Raw genomic sequence first — 15,969 nt, forward strand, 5'->3', positions numbered from 1 at the left:
TTTCCCCAGGATATGATGTAGTCAGAAGGTCCTCACCAAATTCCAGGTCCTTAATATTGGACTCACTGGCCTGAAGAACCATGAACTAAGTAATTTCTGTTTGTTATAAATTACCCAGTCTGTGGTATTCTGTTTTAGCAACAGAAAATGAACTGACACTTACTGAGAGTTTTATGTTTATCAGGATTATTACATTTTATCAAACATTTTTTGCACCTACTTAAAAAGGATCTTTTCTTCTTTAGTCTTTATATTGTGAATCACATTAATTAAGTTTGAATGTTGAACTCACTTGCTTTCTTAGAATAGGAGCTCAGTGAATGCTTTTCCCTTTTCCACGTTTTTAATAGGTAGTTAATAGTCCTTTTTTTCCTAATATTGTTTTACTCTCACCTTTAGGGACTCAGGGTGGCACTACCTCAAGGATTTCTCTAGCATCTGCAGCATATGGGGACTCTTAGCAAATACCTTAACTAAACAGAGAATCAAAAATCATCAAGTAATGAGAAGAACTGGAAGACACACAGGCACAATAGGCAGTTCTAGTTGATGGCCTGGCCTCCAGTCCTGCTGTTTTATTGGTACCCTATTCATTAAACTTCTCACAAACTCCAAGAAAAAATAAGGCTGGTGGAAAGTACAGGTACCTCTTTCAGAAGCTATTTTAATATGATTTTTTAAACTTTTAAAAATTCCTAGGAAATTTTTATATCACCTAGAATTCCAATAATTAAAGGTGCATTGAGATTTACAAATACATTCTCTAAGTATGTATGATCATCTTTTGAGATCAGGTTTCCATCCATGAGAAGCCTGACTGTGCCACTTAGAAGCTGTATGACATTGAATAAGTTACTTCTTCAGTGCTTTGGTTTCCTCATCTATAAATGGCAATGACTTAATATCTGTCACATACAGTAGTTGAGACAATTGAAGAAATCAAGACCCATAAGGTGCTGAAAATAGCATCTGGGACATAGTAAGCATTAGATGAATGATTATGATTATTAATACTCTTTTTATTATTATCATTGGGAGAAGCAACAGTTAACTCACACTGCCATCCAAAAAGTCTACTGGGTGACTTTTCTTCTGCTCAAAAATTTGTTATAGACTTGAAACAAACTGAAAAATAGTAAGAGTAATCTTTGTAATTTGGCATATGGTAAAGGAACTAATGTTTCAAGTATTTAGTAGGATATTTTAATTTAGTGAGGCCTAATAAGGGATGATTGGGTGATGAGGGCTCCTCTCTTATGAATGAATGAATGTTATTACTCCCTTGCCCTTTCTTGCTTCTGCTCTTTCCCCTCAATATGTGTCAGCTGTTTTAATTATTGTTAGAATTACCCCTTAAATAAAGTATATGTTTTATTGCTACTAGATTCCTGTACTCCAAAAAAGAAAAGGAAAACAAAAACTTTTCTTATGAGCCCTTATATAGAAGACATTAAAATGATGTGGTGCAATATTTGCAATCTTGATTATGTTAAAGATTAAAATATGTATACAGTGTGTATATATATGTATATATTTTAACCCTGCTTCTACTATTTTTTGTTTAGAAGACCATGAGACAGTATGCAGTCTATAAATCTGTATTGTAAAAAAGCTCTCCAAATTCTTTGTGTTATTGTTCAGCTTTTTTGAGTCATAATTTAGATACAACAAAATTCACCAATTTTAGTGGATAATTTTATGAGATTTGATAAATGCATATATTTGTGGTAAGTAGCACCAAAATTATCATCTAGACCATTTCCAACACTCCAAAAACAGTGTGTTCCTTTGTAATCAATCCCCATTTCAGACATCCAGCCCCACCTGACTTGGGACTCATGATGTCCTTCTTGTTTACTTATGACAAGGCTAAACACAGATGCTCCAAAGTCCCAATTTGCCTCATAATTGATTAGCTGAACTGCTTATCACCACTGATAAATGAGAAGTTAATACATGTTAACCAAATTTTGTGTAATTTGGTCATTTTTCTCTCCTTTCCCCAGGCCTAATCAGCACAGAACCTGTCCTTAAGAGCCTCTACCAAGAATTTATTGAAGTCATAATAGAATATTCATCCTACATCAGCACACTGGGTTCTCCCTAGCCCTGTTTATTCCTCCATCATAAATGATTAACTAAATTGTTCATCCTCACTGATCCATAAAAACAAAATGCTTGTTAAGCAACTTGACCAAACTTTAGTTAAACTTCTCCCTATGGGACCCTGAACTGTGATCTACCCTCAGCCAGAACCAACAATGACCTACAGAAAGAGCCTCCTTACTCCAAACAAAGGACACTGCATAAACCTTACTTACTCTTCACTGTATAAGAACAGTTCTTTCCTTCCTGACCTTTTGCATGTTTGATCCTATGGTCTGAGTTCTCCCTATTCAAACTGTCTCTCTCTCCCTATTGCAGAAGGCTTTTTCTCCCTTCTTGCAACACTCTTAAATAAAATGTCTCCTTACCTAATTCTGGAGTTGTTTTATTTTAAAATACTTTGGTATAGCTTTGTTATAAGTTAAATTGACCTTTGTGACTAACCTGGAAATCTGAATATCAATTCATTTACTCACTCATTTATTTAGTAAGTCTTGACTGAGAACTTACTGTGGTGACTTTCTAAGATGTCACCTTGCCAAGACTGAACAACATTTCCTGAAATTCTTTACACTTCCAGTTACAGTGGGCCACAAGAGAGATTTTTGTGGGAGATCTGGGGGCAAATTTGAAGAAGCAGCCATTTTTTTCATAACTCACCTCTTGACACAAATCAGTGACTGGCCTTGCAAATGCTTGCTTCATTGTCCCCAGGATTCTCTTTCAGCTTCTCTGTCATCTGGGCCAACTGTGTGTGTTCAGCACCGTAACGGCGTGACACGAGAGGATACCCATACTACTAAGTCCAGAGTCAGCAAGAACTGATTCAGTCGGTCTCTGTGAGCTCCAGCTTGTGCTGTGGGTTTCAGCTTGTTCTTGGTCTCTCCCACTTTACATTCATTTTCTCTTCCTATCTGCCTTCCTTGTGTACTTCAATCTCTGTTATCAGATGGGGAGAAGCAGCCTTATAGAAACTGCTTAACTAGCACACACAGCTGCATGAGATCACACTGCTATAACACATCTCCTATTTCTACTTCTCTATTTGGGCCCTGACTGGTACACTTACCCTCATTAACTCTGAGAGCAACTGTGAGCTTCAAATAAACTATAATAGATGTGTTGCCTATTCTCTAAGAACCCATGATCTGAAAAGGGAAATAAAGCATACACATAACTAAAAAGTATTACATAGAAAGAACTAAATTATTTTCATATGTGCTATAGACTTCATGATATTTTGAAGCAATTTTTTTGATGTAGAACATTTTCATGTGATTGAAAATATGTCCCAATTCTTTTCATTTTTAGTATCAAGTGATACTTAAAACTGATGCTCTCACTCTATCCCCTATTCTCACTTCTTCTTGAACCTTATCTCTAAATCTAATGTGTGTATTATTTACTAATTAATATAGAGTTGCATTTCCACATTTTTATTTATTGTATCAAATTGAAGTTATAGAAACAATTGAATCATAACATACTGACTAAAATGGTGAACAGGGTTGTTTAGACATGGATCATACATACTGGATTATAACATTTGGATCATAACATGCTGACTAAAATAGTGAATGGTGAGACAAGGTTGGCTCATGCCTGTAATTCTAGCACTTTGGGAGACTGAGGCAGGAGGATCACCTGGGCCCAGGAGTTGAAACTAGCCCTGGCAACATAGCAAGACTCTGCCTCCACAAAAATAAATAAATAAATAAATAAATAAATAAATAAATAAATAGCCAGGCTACTCAGGAGGCTGAGGTGAGAGGACTGTTTGATCCTGGGAGGTTGAGGTTGTAGTGAGCTGTGGTCATGCCACTGCACTCCAATCTGGACAATAGAGTGAGACCCTGTCTCAAATACATAAAAATGGTGGGCAAAACGCTACGGCAAATGACCATAAGTGTCTACCTAAGCTCTGTGAGATTTCACAAGAGGGAGATATTACTTCTAAGTGGAGGCCTATAGGGTTTTTAAAAGAAGTTGCACTCAAATTGGTCATTGAAAAGAGGTTGGTGTTAGATAATAAGACAGTTGCTACATTCTTGGGAAGCACTGGTGATATGGTTTGGCTATGTCACCTCCCAAATGTCATCTTGAATTATAGCTCCCATAATTCTCATGTGTTGTGGGAGGGACCAGGTGGGAGATAATTGAATCATGGGGCAGTTCCCCCATACTGGCCTTGTAGTAGTAAAGAAGTCTCATGAGATCTGATGGTTTTTTTAAGGGGAAACCCCTTTCACTTGGCTGTCTCATTCTCTCTTATCTGCCACCATGTTAGACATGCTTTTGCCTTTCTGCCATGATTGTGAGGCCTCCCCAGCCACATGGAATGGTAAGTCCATTACACCATTACACCTCTTTTTCAAAATAAATTCCCAGTCCCAAATATGTCTTTATCAGCAGCATAAGAACAGACTACGACAGTAAATTGCTACCAGGAGTGAGGTGCTGCTGGAAAGAAACCTGAAAATATGAAAGCAACTTTGGAATTGGGTAACAGGCAGAGATTGGAACAATTTGGAGGTCTCAGAAGAAGAAAGAAAAATGTGGGAAAGTTTGGAACTTCCTAGAGACTTTTTAAATGGCTTTGATCAAAATGCTGATAATAATATTGACAATGAAATCCAGGCTGAGGTGGTCTCAGATGAAGATGAGAAACCTGTTGGAAACTGACATAAAGAATGACTCTTGCTATGTTTTAGCAGACTGGTGGGATTTTGCTGCTGCCCTAGAGATTTGTGGAACTTTGAATTTGAGGGACATGATTTAGGGTATCTGAAGGAAGAAATTTCTAAGCACCAAAGCATTCAAGATGTGACTTGGGTGCTGTTAAAATTACGAAGTTTTAAAAGAGAAATGAAGCATAAAAGTTTGGGAAGTATGCAGCCTGACTGCAATTAGGATCAGAAAAGCAGAAAGTAGCAAAGAGATAAATGAATGCCATGAGTTTCTCCTTTTATATGCAATAAAAAGGAGAAACTCATCTTCTGAGAAAAAATGCAAGCTATCTTCAGAAATTTGCATAAATAACAAGAAGTCAAATGTTAGTCACCAAGACAATGGGGAAAATGTCTCCAGGGCATGTCAGAAAGCTTTTCAGTAGCCCTTCTCATCACAGGACCGGAGGCCTAGGATAAAAAAAAATGGTTTTGTGGGCAGGGCCCAGGTCCCTGACTCTGTGTGGCCCAGGGACTTGGTACGCTGCATCCCAGCCACTGTAACTATGGCTAAAAGGGATGAAGGTACAACTCAGGTCATGGCTTCTTAGGGTGAAAGCCCCAAGCCTTGCCAGCTTCCATGTGTTAAGCCAGTGGGTACACAGAAATCAAGAATTGAGGTTTGGGAACCTCTGCCTAGATTTCATAGGATGTGTGAAAATGCCAGAAGTTTGATGCAGGGGAAGGGTCCTTGGAGAACCTCTGCTAGGGTAGTGTGGAAGGGAAATGTGGGGTTGAATCCCCCACCCAGAGGCGCCACTGGGACACTGCCTAGTGGACCTGTGAGAAGACAGCCATTGTCCTCCAGACCCCAGAAGTATAGATCCTCTGACAGCTTGCACTGTGTGCCTGGAAGAGCCACAAACACTCAACACTAGTCCATCAAAGCAGCTAGGAGGGAGACTACTCTGTAAATCTACAGGGGTGGAGCTGCCCAAGACCATGGGAACCCACCTCTTATATCAGCATGACCTGGATGTGAGACATGGAGACAAAGGAGATCATTTTGGAGCTTTAAAATTTCACTGCTCCACTGGATTTTGGACTTGCATGGGGCCTGTAGCCCCTCTGCTTTGGCCAATTTCTCCTGTTTGGAATGACTGTGCTGCATCTACAAATTAACTAGTTTGCTTTTGATTTTACAGGCAAATAGGTGGAAAGGGCTTGTACAGTTTCAGATGAGACTTTGGGAGACTGTTAGGAAGGCATGCTTGGTTTTGAAATGTGAGAACATGAGATTTGGGAGGGGCTAGGAATGGTATAATACGTTGGGCTGTGCCCCCGCCCAAATCTCATCTTGAATTGTAGCTCCCATAATTTCCATGTGTTGTGGGAGGGATCCAGAGGGAGATAATGGAATCATGAGGGCGTTTCTCCCTTGTTCTCCTGGTAGTGAATAAGTCTCACGAGATCTGACAGTTTTAAAAGGGAAACCTCTTTCACTTGGCTCTCTCATTTTCTCTTGTCTGCCACCGTGTAAGACATGGCTTTCGCTTTCTACCATGATTTTGAGGCCTCTCCAGCCACATGGAATTGTGAGTACACTAAGCTTCTTTTTAAAAATAAATTACTGAGTCTTGGATATGTCTTTATCAGCAGTGTGAGAACAGAGTCATACAACTGGTTAAGTCTTTGCATTAGGAACTACAGGGAGAGGTATTCTTGTTAGACTCAATGGCGATTCAATTCAAATTTGGAATTTGCAAAATCCTGCCTGTGTAAGAAAAAAAGTCACTGTTGTCCAATTCATTTATCTCTTTGCTACTTTCTGCTTTTGTGATCATTTGTTTAAATCATGTTCCATTTATCTTTGGTGTCCTTGGACTTAGCTTATCAACTAACTTGGCTGACTTCTGTGCAGACTTTTGCTTCCCAACTCCACTGTGTTCAGGGCCTTTTTCTCTTTAGTTTGACCCTTTAGGAAAGCTGGTCCTTCAGGATGATTAAATAGAATCTGTAATTGCAGAAATAGTACTAGTATTAGTTTGTTTCTGTTGCCCCCAGATACCAAAGATACTACTACACTTTTTGATCCTGATATTTTAACATATTGGGGAAGGCTTGGACTAATGAATGCTTTAATTTTTTCATGCATCTTCCGCTTTGTCCAACCTTTTTTCTGTCATTTAAGGGCAACAACAGGTCTTTCACTTAACCTTCAGTTATCTTCATGATTTTAGGGGAGGAGAGTCTTTCCTGGGGCCATTGAGGCACTGGTTGTATTTTGATTGTAGTTGCTGGAGGGGCACAAGTAGCTGGGATGAGCAGGATTCCCTTAGTTTCTGTAAATGAATTTTTCAACCATAAAAGTGTAGTATATTAGTCTCATCTGTCATCTCTCTCTTCCACATAAGACCACTGAACATTTCTTTAACTCAGTGTCTGCCTTAGCACTTCTGGCTTTTTTCCATCATGCTAATGCTCTACTTCTACACTACTTTCAAAATCCAGTTTTTACTCCTTTCCCAATATCTACTCAAATGTCAGTATTTCCCCAACTTACTCCCTTTGTGATTTCTCAGTACAAGCAGAATAAATAATTCTCTTTTCTGCTCTCCCCTAGAACAGTTTACATATTGCAATTTGCAAAACTTGTTACAATGAATAACAGTTTGCCTTCTAGATTAATTCCTCTAGAAAAAGCATTAAATTATTTATTCTTTTATTTTCAATGTTTACCACAGTCTGATACACATTAAGAACTCAATAAATGTCTGTTTAATAATTGAGTACATGAAGTATTTTTATTAAAATAACCATTTATTTAGTCATTCCACTTAATGATTGCAAGGATTAATTAATTCATTCATTTAGGAAGTCATGGTCCCAAAGTTTGTGTTCCTCCAAAATTTATATGTTGAAATCCTAACCCCCAAGGATTTGGTATTATGAGGTGGAGCATTTGGGGATTATGTAATGAGGCTGCCTGTTCTATCGTGTGGAGACACCAAAAGAAGGTACCATCTATTAATCAAGGAAACAACCCTCTCCAGATATAGAATCTGCTAGCATCTTGATCTTAGACTTTCTAACATCCAGAACTGTCACAAATACATTCTTCTTGTTTATAAGCAACCTAGTTTATGGTATTTTGTTATAACAGCCCAAATAGACTAAGATAAAGTACCTATTGAAGGCTAATCATATGTTAAGCATGGAAATTTGTCAGGAGTTTCTTTGAAAAAAAATATCAGACAAAAATACAGACTCCTGTGTCAAGTCTCAGACAGCCTCAAGATACTATACATATAACATTTCTAAAGGCTAATTTGACATTTCAGCTCGACATATCCAGAAGATTAATGAAAATAAGAAAAGTAAGAGTTTAATGTCACACCAACATCTATTGTTTTTTTGACTTTTGAATTATGGATGTGGTGAAAAGGGAATACTTATGCTGTTGGTGGGAATATAAATTAGCGAAACCACTGTGGAAAATAGTATAGAGATTCCTTGAAGAACTAAAAATAGATGTATCATTCAATCCAGTAATCCCACTACTAGGTATCTACCCAAACAAAAATAAGTCATTATATGAAAAAGACACTTGCACATGCATATTTATTGCAGCACAATTCACAATTGAAAGAATATGGAACCATTCTAAGTGCCTATCAACCAACAAATGAATAAAGACAATGTGGTATATATACACCATGAAATATTACTCAGCAATAAAAAAGAATGAAATAATGTCTTTTGCAGCAACTTAGATGGAGCTGGAGGCCATTATTCTAAGTGAAGTAACTTAATAATAGAAAACCACCAGGTGCGGTGGCTCACGCCTATAATCCCAGCACTTTGGGAGGCCGAGGCGGGTGGATCATGAGGTCAAGAGATCGAGACCATCCTGGTCAACATGGTGAAACCCCGTCTCTATGAAAAATACAAAAAATTAGCTGGGCATGGTGGCGCGTGCCTGTAATCCCAGCTACTCAGGAGGCTGAGGCAGGAGAATTGCCTGAACCCAGGAGGTGGAGGTTGTGGTGAGCCAAGATCGTGCCATTGCACTCCGGCCTGGGTAACAAGAGTGAAACTCTGCCTCAAAAAAAAAAAAAAAGAAAGAAAGAAAGAAAAGAAAACCAAATACCATATATTCTCACTTATAAGTGAGAGCTAATATATGAGAAAGCAAAAACATGCAGAGCAACATAATGGACTATGGGGACTTGTGGGAGAGGTTGAGAAGACAGTGAGAAATAAGAGACAACACACTGGGTGCAGTATACATTCTTTAGGTAATGGGTGCATGAAAATCTCAGAATCCACTACTAAAAATCTCATTCATATAACCGAAAATCACCTGTACCCCCAAAACTATTGAAATTAAAAAATAAAAAAAGTGAAACAAAACAAAAAAAGTTTAATGCCCAATTATAATAAATATATAGTAGCATATTGCCAAGCATGTTTGGTACAACCTTCTGCACATGTACACACACAAACTGAAAACACAACTATGATGTCCAACAAACACAGTTGACTATAAAGTGAGGAGATTCAAAGAAGCTGGCACACTTTGGGGTGATGCAAGCATTGGCAATTGGCAAAGTCCTATAGAAGACATTTTGAAACCTTTGACAGTCATTTCAGTACCTGGAATTTATGCAAAGAAAACAATTTCACTGAAGAAAAATGACTTATGAAAAATTTTGTAAAGCAATATTAACTACGGGTAAGTGCTGAACACAATTGCAATGTCTCTCTACAGATAATTTACCTAAATAATGATTTGTCATTATTTTACTACTTTAAACTCATTAACATGAAAACTAAGACATGTTTGTTGACATATCAGAGAGTATTAAAAGGAACATGAAGAAAGTCAAAAAAGATGACATGAATTTTAATTAGATATTAAGTCTTTTGCATATACATTAATATATACTCTCTATATAAAGAGAAACTTTAGAAGGAAATACCAAATAATTTTATGGTCTGTTATAATATTCTGAATTCTGTAATATAGATTAGATTCTTAAAATTACATTTGTGTGGTTTTAAATTAATAATTAATTTCCTTTGCATTCTAGTCCTTACACAACAATCTACCTACTCCTTTTGTGACTTTTTACAGGATACTTAATTTCCCTGAATGTTGCATAATATGTGTACATGTTGAGTTTAGTAAATGTCATCTGAACCAGTATACTCCTTTCCAAAGGCAGTCGCCCACCTGCAAATGGCAAGCTCCCAAGTCTCTTCAGATTTATTTAGCAATTCAAAGCAATACCTGGCTGCATTTAGTAAAAAATTTCTCACAGATCTAGCATATTTTCCTGTACACGGTAGGTGGCTGATATATGTTTTTTCAAATGAAAGAGCTTCCTTTTCTGAATGAGAATTATTTAAGAAATTCTTATTTACTGATGGGAATTCATGAATGCAAAGATGGGGACAACAGATGCTGGGGCCTACTTGAGGATGGAGGGTGGGAAGACAGAGAGAAGCAGAAAAAATGAATATTGGGTACCAGGGTAAGTACCTCGGTATGAACTAATCTGTACAACAAACACCATAACTTTACCTGTGTAACAAACCTGAATATGTACACCCCAAACCCCAAATAAAAGTTTTAGAAAAGCAATTTTTATTCACATCCAACAGGAATACTTTCATTCTACTTCAGTGGGAGAGCAAAAGGAGATGAGGAGTACCAGAGCAATAAGTCTCCTTTTTTCTCACCTGAGAAAAGCCAAGAAAAAAGGCAGCAGTCTATTCCAGAAGATGAAATGTACACTCTGAGTATAGTGGTCTTAAAGGATTTGTTTTGATTTGTTTTCTCCAGAGACTGCTGCGCTCAAGTTTTTAAAGGAATACATACACCAAATTCAGCAAACGTCCTGCAGCTGAATGTGAGATTAAGCCCCTCAATCTGTGTTCACATTCTGGGAGATGGCTCTATAACATCAACAGCTTGGCAGGGTGCATTTTGAGGCTCTTTTTCTAGAAAGCTTAATTGCTTTCTACTCCCAAAGGTCCTGACTTTAATCAGAAACTCGGAGCTGTAGAACTAACAGGCCAAGAGCTGGGATGTGCATGGGTGTCTAAGGCATTATCAATTTTGTTCTGCTTTTACAGGCACCTGCAGCAGAAGCAAAAAGCAGCTATTGTTCAGATTCAATATTGAGAACTGAAACTCTTTATTTTTTATTTTTTTAATGCCTTTTAAAATTTGTACTTTAGGTTCTGAGGTACATGTGCAGATCACACAGGGTTGTTGTATAGGTACATACATGGTCTCGGTGGTTTGTTGCCTCCATCACCCCATCATCTGTATCTGGCATTTCTCCCCATGTTATCCCTCTCCACCCTCCCCACACCCCACTCTACCTTCCCTATCCCCCAGTAACTGGCCCCAGTGACACTCCCCTTCCTGTAACCACACACTCATTGTTCAACATCTGCCTATGAGTGAGAATATGTGGTGTTTGATTTTCTGTTCTTGTGTTAGTTTGCTGAGAATGATGGTTTCCACATTCATTCATTTACCTACAAAGGACACAAACTCATTGCTTTTTATGGCTGAGTAGTATTTCATAGTATATATGTGCCACATTTTCTTGTCCAGTCTATCATTGATAGGCATTTGGGTTGGTTCCAGGTCTTTGCTATCGTAAACAGTGCCGCAATGAACTTACATGTGCCTGTGTCTTTATAATAGAACAATTTATAATCCTTTGGGTATATACCCGGTAATGAGATTGCTGGGTCAAATGGAATTCTATTTCTAGGTCCTTGAGGAAGCGCCACACTGTCTTCCACAATGATTGAACTAATTTACACTCCCACCAACAGTGTAAAAGTGTTCCTATTTCTCCACATCCTCTCCAGCATCTGTTGTCTGCAGATTTTTTAATGATCGTCATTCTAACTGGTGTGAGATGGTATCTCAATGTAGTTTTGATTTGCATTTCTCTGATGACCAATGATGATGAGCATTTTTTCATATGTTTGTTGGCCTCATATATGTCTTCTTTTGAAAAGTTTCTGTTCATATCCTTTGTCCACTTTCAAATGGATTTATTTGTTTGTTTTCTTGTAAATCTGTTTCTGTTCTTTGTAAATTCTGGATATAAGTCTTTTGTCAGATGGGTAGATTGCAAAAATTTTTTCCCATTCTGTTGGTTGCCAGTTCACTCTAATGCGGAGTTTAATTAGATTCCATTTGTCTATTTTGGCTTTTGCTGCCAATGGTTTTGGTGTTTTAGTCATGAAGTCCTTGCCTATGCCTATGTCCTTAATGGTCTTGCCGAGATTTTTTTCTAGGGTTTTTATGCTGTTAGGTCTTATGTTTAAGTCTTTAATCCATCTGGAGTTAATTTTGGTGTAAGGTGTTAAGAAGGGGTCCAGTTTCTGCTTTCTGCACATGGCTAGCCAGTTTTGCCAACACCATTTATTAAACAGGGAATCATTTCCCCATTGCTTGTTTTTATCAGGTTTGTGAAAGACCAGATGGTTGTAGATGTGTGGTATTGCTTTGGAGGACTCTGTTCTGTTCCATTTGTCTGTGTCTCTGTTTTGCTCCCAGTACCATGCTGTTTTGATTACTGTAGCTTTGTAGTATAGTTTGAAGTCAGGCAGCATGATGCCTCCAGCTTTGTTCTTTTTGTTTAGGATTGTCTTGGCTATGTGGGCTCTCTTTTGGTACTGTATGAAGTTTAAAGTGGTTTTTTCCAGTTCTGTGAAGAAGGTCATTAATAGCTTGATGGGGATAATGTTGAATTTATGAATTACTTTGGGCAGTATGGCCATTTTCAGAATATTGATTCTTCTTAACCATGAGCATGGAATGTTTTTCCATCTGTTTGTGTCCTCTCTTATTTCCTTGAGCAGTGGTTTGTAGTTCTCCTTGAAGAGGTCCTTTACATCCTTTGTTAGTTGTATTCCTAGGTATTTTATTCTCTTTGCAGCAAATGTGAATGGGAGTTCGCTCTTGATTTTGCTCTCCATTTGTCTGTTATTGGTGTGTATGAATGCTTGTGATTTCTGCACATTTATTATGTATCCTGAGATTTTGCTGACGTTGCTTATCAGTTTCAGGAGATTTTGGGCTGAGGCAATGGGTTCTTCTAAATTTACAATCGTGTCATCTGCAATTAGAGACAATCTGACTTCCTCTTTTCCTAATTGAATACACTTTATTTCTTTTTTTGCCTGATTGCTCTGGCTAGAACTTCCAATACTATATTGAATAGGAGTGGTGAGAGAGGGCATATTTGTCTAGTGCCAGATTTCAAAGAGAATGCTTCCAGTTTTTGCCCATTCAGTATGATATTGGCTGTGTGTTTGTCATAAATAGCTTTTATTGTTTTGAGGTACATTCCGTCAATACCTAGTTGATTGAGAGTTTTTAGCATAAAGGACTGTTGAATTTTGTTGAAAATCTTCTCTACATCTATTAAGATAATCATGTGCTTTTTGTCATTGGTTCTGTTTATGTGATGGATTCCGTTTACAGACTTGCCTATGTTGAACCAGCATTGCATCCCCAGGATGAAGCCTACTTGATCTTGATGGATAAGCTTTTTGATGTGCTGGTGCGTTTTGTTTGCCAGTATTTTATTGAAGATTTTTGCTTTGATGTTTATCATGGATATTGGCCTGAAGTTTTTTGTTTGTTTGTTTGTTTGTTTGTTTTGTGGAATCTCTGCCAGGTTTTGGTATCATGATGATATTGGTCTCATAAAATGAGTTAGGGAGGATTCTCTTTGTACATCTGGTAGAATTTGGCTGTAAACCCATCTGGATCTGGACTTTTTTGGTTGGTAGGCTATTAATTGCTGCCTCAACTTCAGCCCTTGTTATTGGTTTATGCAGGGTTTCAACTTCTTCTTGGTTTAGTCTTGGGATAGTACAAGTGTCCAGGTATTTATCAATTTCTTCTAGATTTACTGGTTTGTGTGCATAGAGTTGTTTGTAGCAATCTCTATTTCTGTGGAATTGGTGGTGATATCCCCTTTATTGTTTTTTATTGCATCTGTTTGATTCTTCTCTCTCTTTTTTATTAGTCTGGCTAATGGTCTATTTTGCTGACCTTTTCAAAAAACCAGCTCCTGGATTTTTTGAAGTTTTTTTGTGTCTCTATCTCCTTCAGTTCTGTTCTGATCTTAGTTATTTCTTGTCTTCCTCTAGCTTTTTAGTTTAGTTTTTTTTTTTATCTTGCTCCTCTAGCACTTTCAATTTTGATGAACCGTGTCAATTTTAGATCTTTTCTTGTTTCCCATGTGGGCATTTATCGCTAAAAATTTCCCTCTAGACACTGCTTTAAATGTGTCCCAGAGATTCTGGTTCATTGTATCTTCATTCTCATTGTTTTCTAAGAACATCTTTATTTCTGCCTTCATTTCATTGTTTATCCAGTTGTCATTCAGGAGCAAGTTGTTCAGTTTCTATGTAGTTGTGTGGTTTTGAGTGAGTTTTTTAATCCTGATTTCTAATTTGATTGCACTGTGGTCTGAGAGACTGTTATGATTTCCATTCTTTTGCATTTACTGAAGAGTGATTTACTTTCAATTATGTGGTCGATTTTAGTGTAAGTGTGATGTGGTGCTGAAAAGAATGTATATTCTGCTGATTTGAGGTGGAGAGTTTTGTAGATGTCTATTTGATTCACTTGGTCCAGATCTGTGTTCAATTCCTGGATATCCTTGTTGATTTTCTGTCTTAGAGATCTAATATTTCCAGTGGAGTGTTAAAGTCTCCCATTATTATTGTGCAGGAGTCTAAGTATCTTTGTAGGTTATTAAGAACTTGCTTTATGTATCTGGGTGCTCCGGTATATTGGGTTCATATATATTTAGAATAGTCAGCTGTTCTTGTTGTATTGATCCTTTTACCATTATGTAGTGCCCTTCTTTGCCTCTTTTGATCTTTGTTGGTTTAAAGTCTATTTTATCAGAGACTAGGATTGCAAACCCTGCTTTTCTCTGCTCTCCACTTGCTTGGTAAATCTCCTTCCATCCCTTTATTTTGGGTCTATGTGTGTCTTTTCACATGAGATGGGTCTCCTGAATACAGCACACCAAGGTTCTTGACTTTTTATCCAGTTTGCCAGTCTGTGTCTTTTGAGTTGGGCATTTAGTCCGTTTATATTTAATGTTAATATTGTTATGTATGAATTTGATCCTGCCATTTTTTTACTGGTTGGATGTTTTGCCCTTTGGTTGGCACAGTTTCTTCATTGCATTGTTGGTCCTTGCCATTTGGTTCTTTTTTGCAGTGGCTGGTACTGGTTGTTCCTTTCTGTGTTTAGTGCTTCCTTCAAGAGCTCTTGTAGGGCAGATTTGGTGGCAACAAAATCTCTCAGCAATTGCTTGTCCATAAAGGATTTTATTTCTCCTTAACTTGTGAAGCTTAGTTTGGCTGGATATGAAATTCTGGGTTGAAAGTTCTTTTCTTTAAGGATGTTGAATATTGGCTCCCACTCTCTTCTGGTTTGTAGGGTTTCTGCTGAGAGATCCGCTGTGAGTCTGATGGGCCTCTCTTTGTGGGTGACCCATTCTTTCTCTCTGACTGCTCTTTTTTCCTTTGTTTCAATTCTGGTGAATCTGGTGATTATGTGTCTTGGGGTTGCTCTTCTTGAGGAATATCTTTGTGGTGTTCTCTGTATTTCCTGTATTTGAATGTCAGCCTCCCTTACTAGGTTGGGGGAGTTCTACCAGATAATATCCTGAAGAGTGTTTTCCAGCTTGGATTCATTTTTTCTATCATCTTTCAGTACACTGATCAAGCATAGATTAGGTCTTTACACATAATCCCACATTTCTTGGAGGTGTTGTTCATTTCTTTTCACTCTTGTTTTCTCTTTTCTTGCCTTCTCTTTTTATTTCATTGATTTGATCTTCAATCTCTGATATCCTTTCTTCTGCTTGGTCGATTTGGCTATTGAAATTTGTGTATGCTTCTTGAAGTTCTTGTGCTGCATTTTTCAGCTCCATCAATTTGTTAGTGTTTTCTCTAAGCTTGTTATCATAGTTAGCATTTTGTCTAACCTTTGTTCAAGGTTTTTAGTTTCTTTGTCTTGGGTTAGAACACGTTCCTTTAGCTCAGAGAAGTTTGTGATTACCCACCTTCTGAAGTCTGCTTCTGTTCATTTGTCAAATTTGTTCTCCATCATGTTTTGTTCCCTTGCTGG

General features: G+C 37.7%; 1 protein-coding gene across 9 annotated transcripts in view; it reads left to right on the plus strand.

Moving 5' to 3' along the window:
- The first annotated feature begins 6,264 nt into the window (after positions 1-6,264).
- LOC101034255 (glycine N-acyltransferase-like protein 1) overlaps positions 6,265-15,969 on the plus strand; it is a 115,504-nt gene continuing 105,799 nt past the window's right edge. For 4 of the 9 annotated variants that reach the window (XM_074401501.1, XM_074401504.1, XM_074401502.1 and 1 more), the window contains exon 1: positions 6,265-6,367. The gene's annotated coding sequence lies outside the window, so the exon portion shown is untranslated. The remainder of the gene's footprint in view (positions 6,368-15,969) is intronic. The other 5 variants (XM_074401500.1, XM_010334947.3, XM_010334952.3 and 2 more) reach the window with 3 other exon arrangements.

This window comes from Saimiri boliviensis, chromosome 6 (assembly GCF_048565385.1).
Source record: "Saimiri boliviensis isolate mSaiBol1 chromosome 6, mSaiBol1.pri, whole genome shotgun sequence".
Taxonomy (NCBI): domain Eukaryota; kingdom Metazoa; phylum Chordata; class Mammalia; order Primates; family Cebidae; genus Saimiri; species Saimiri boliviensis.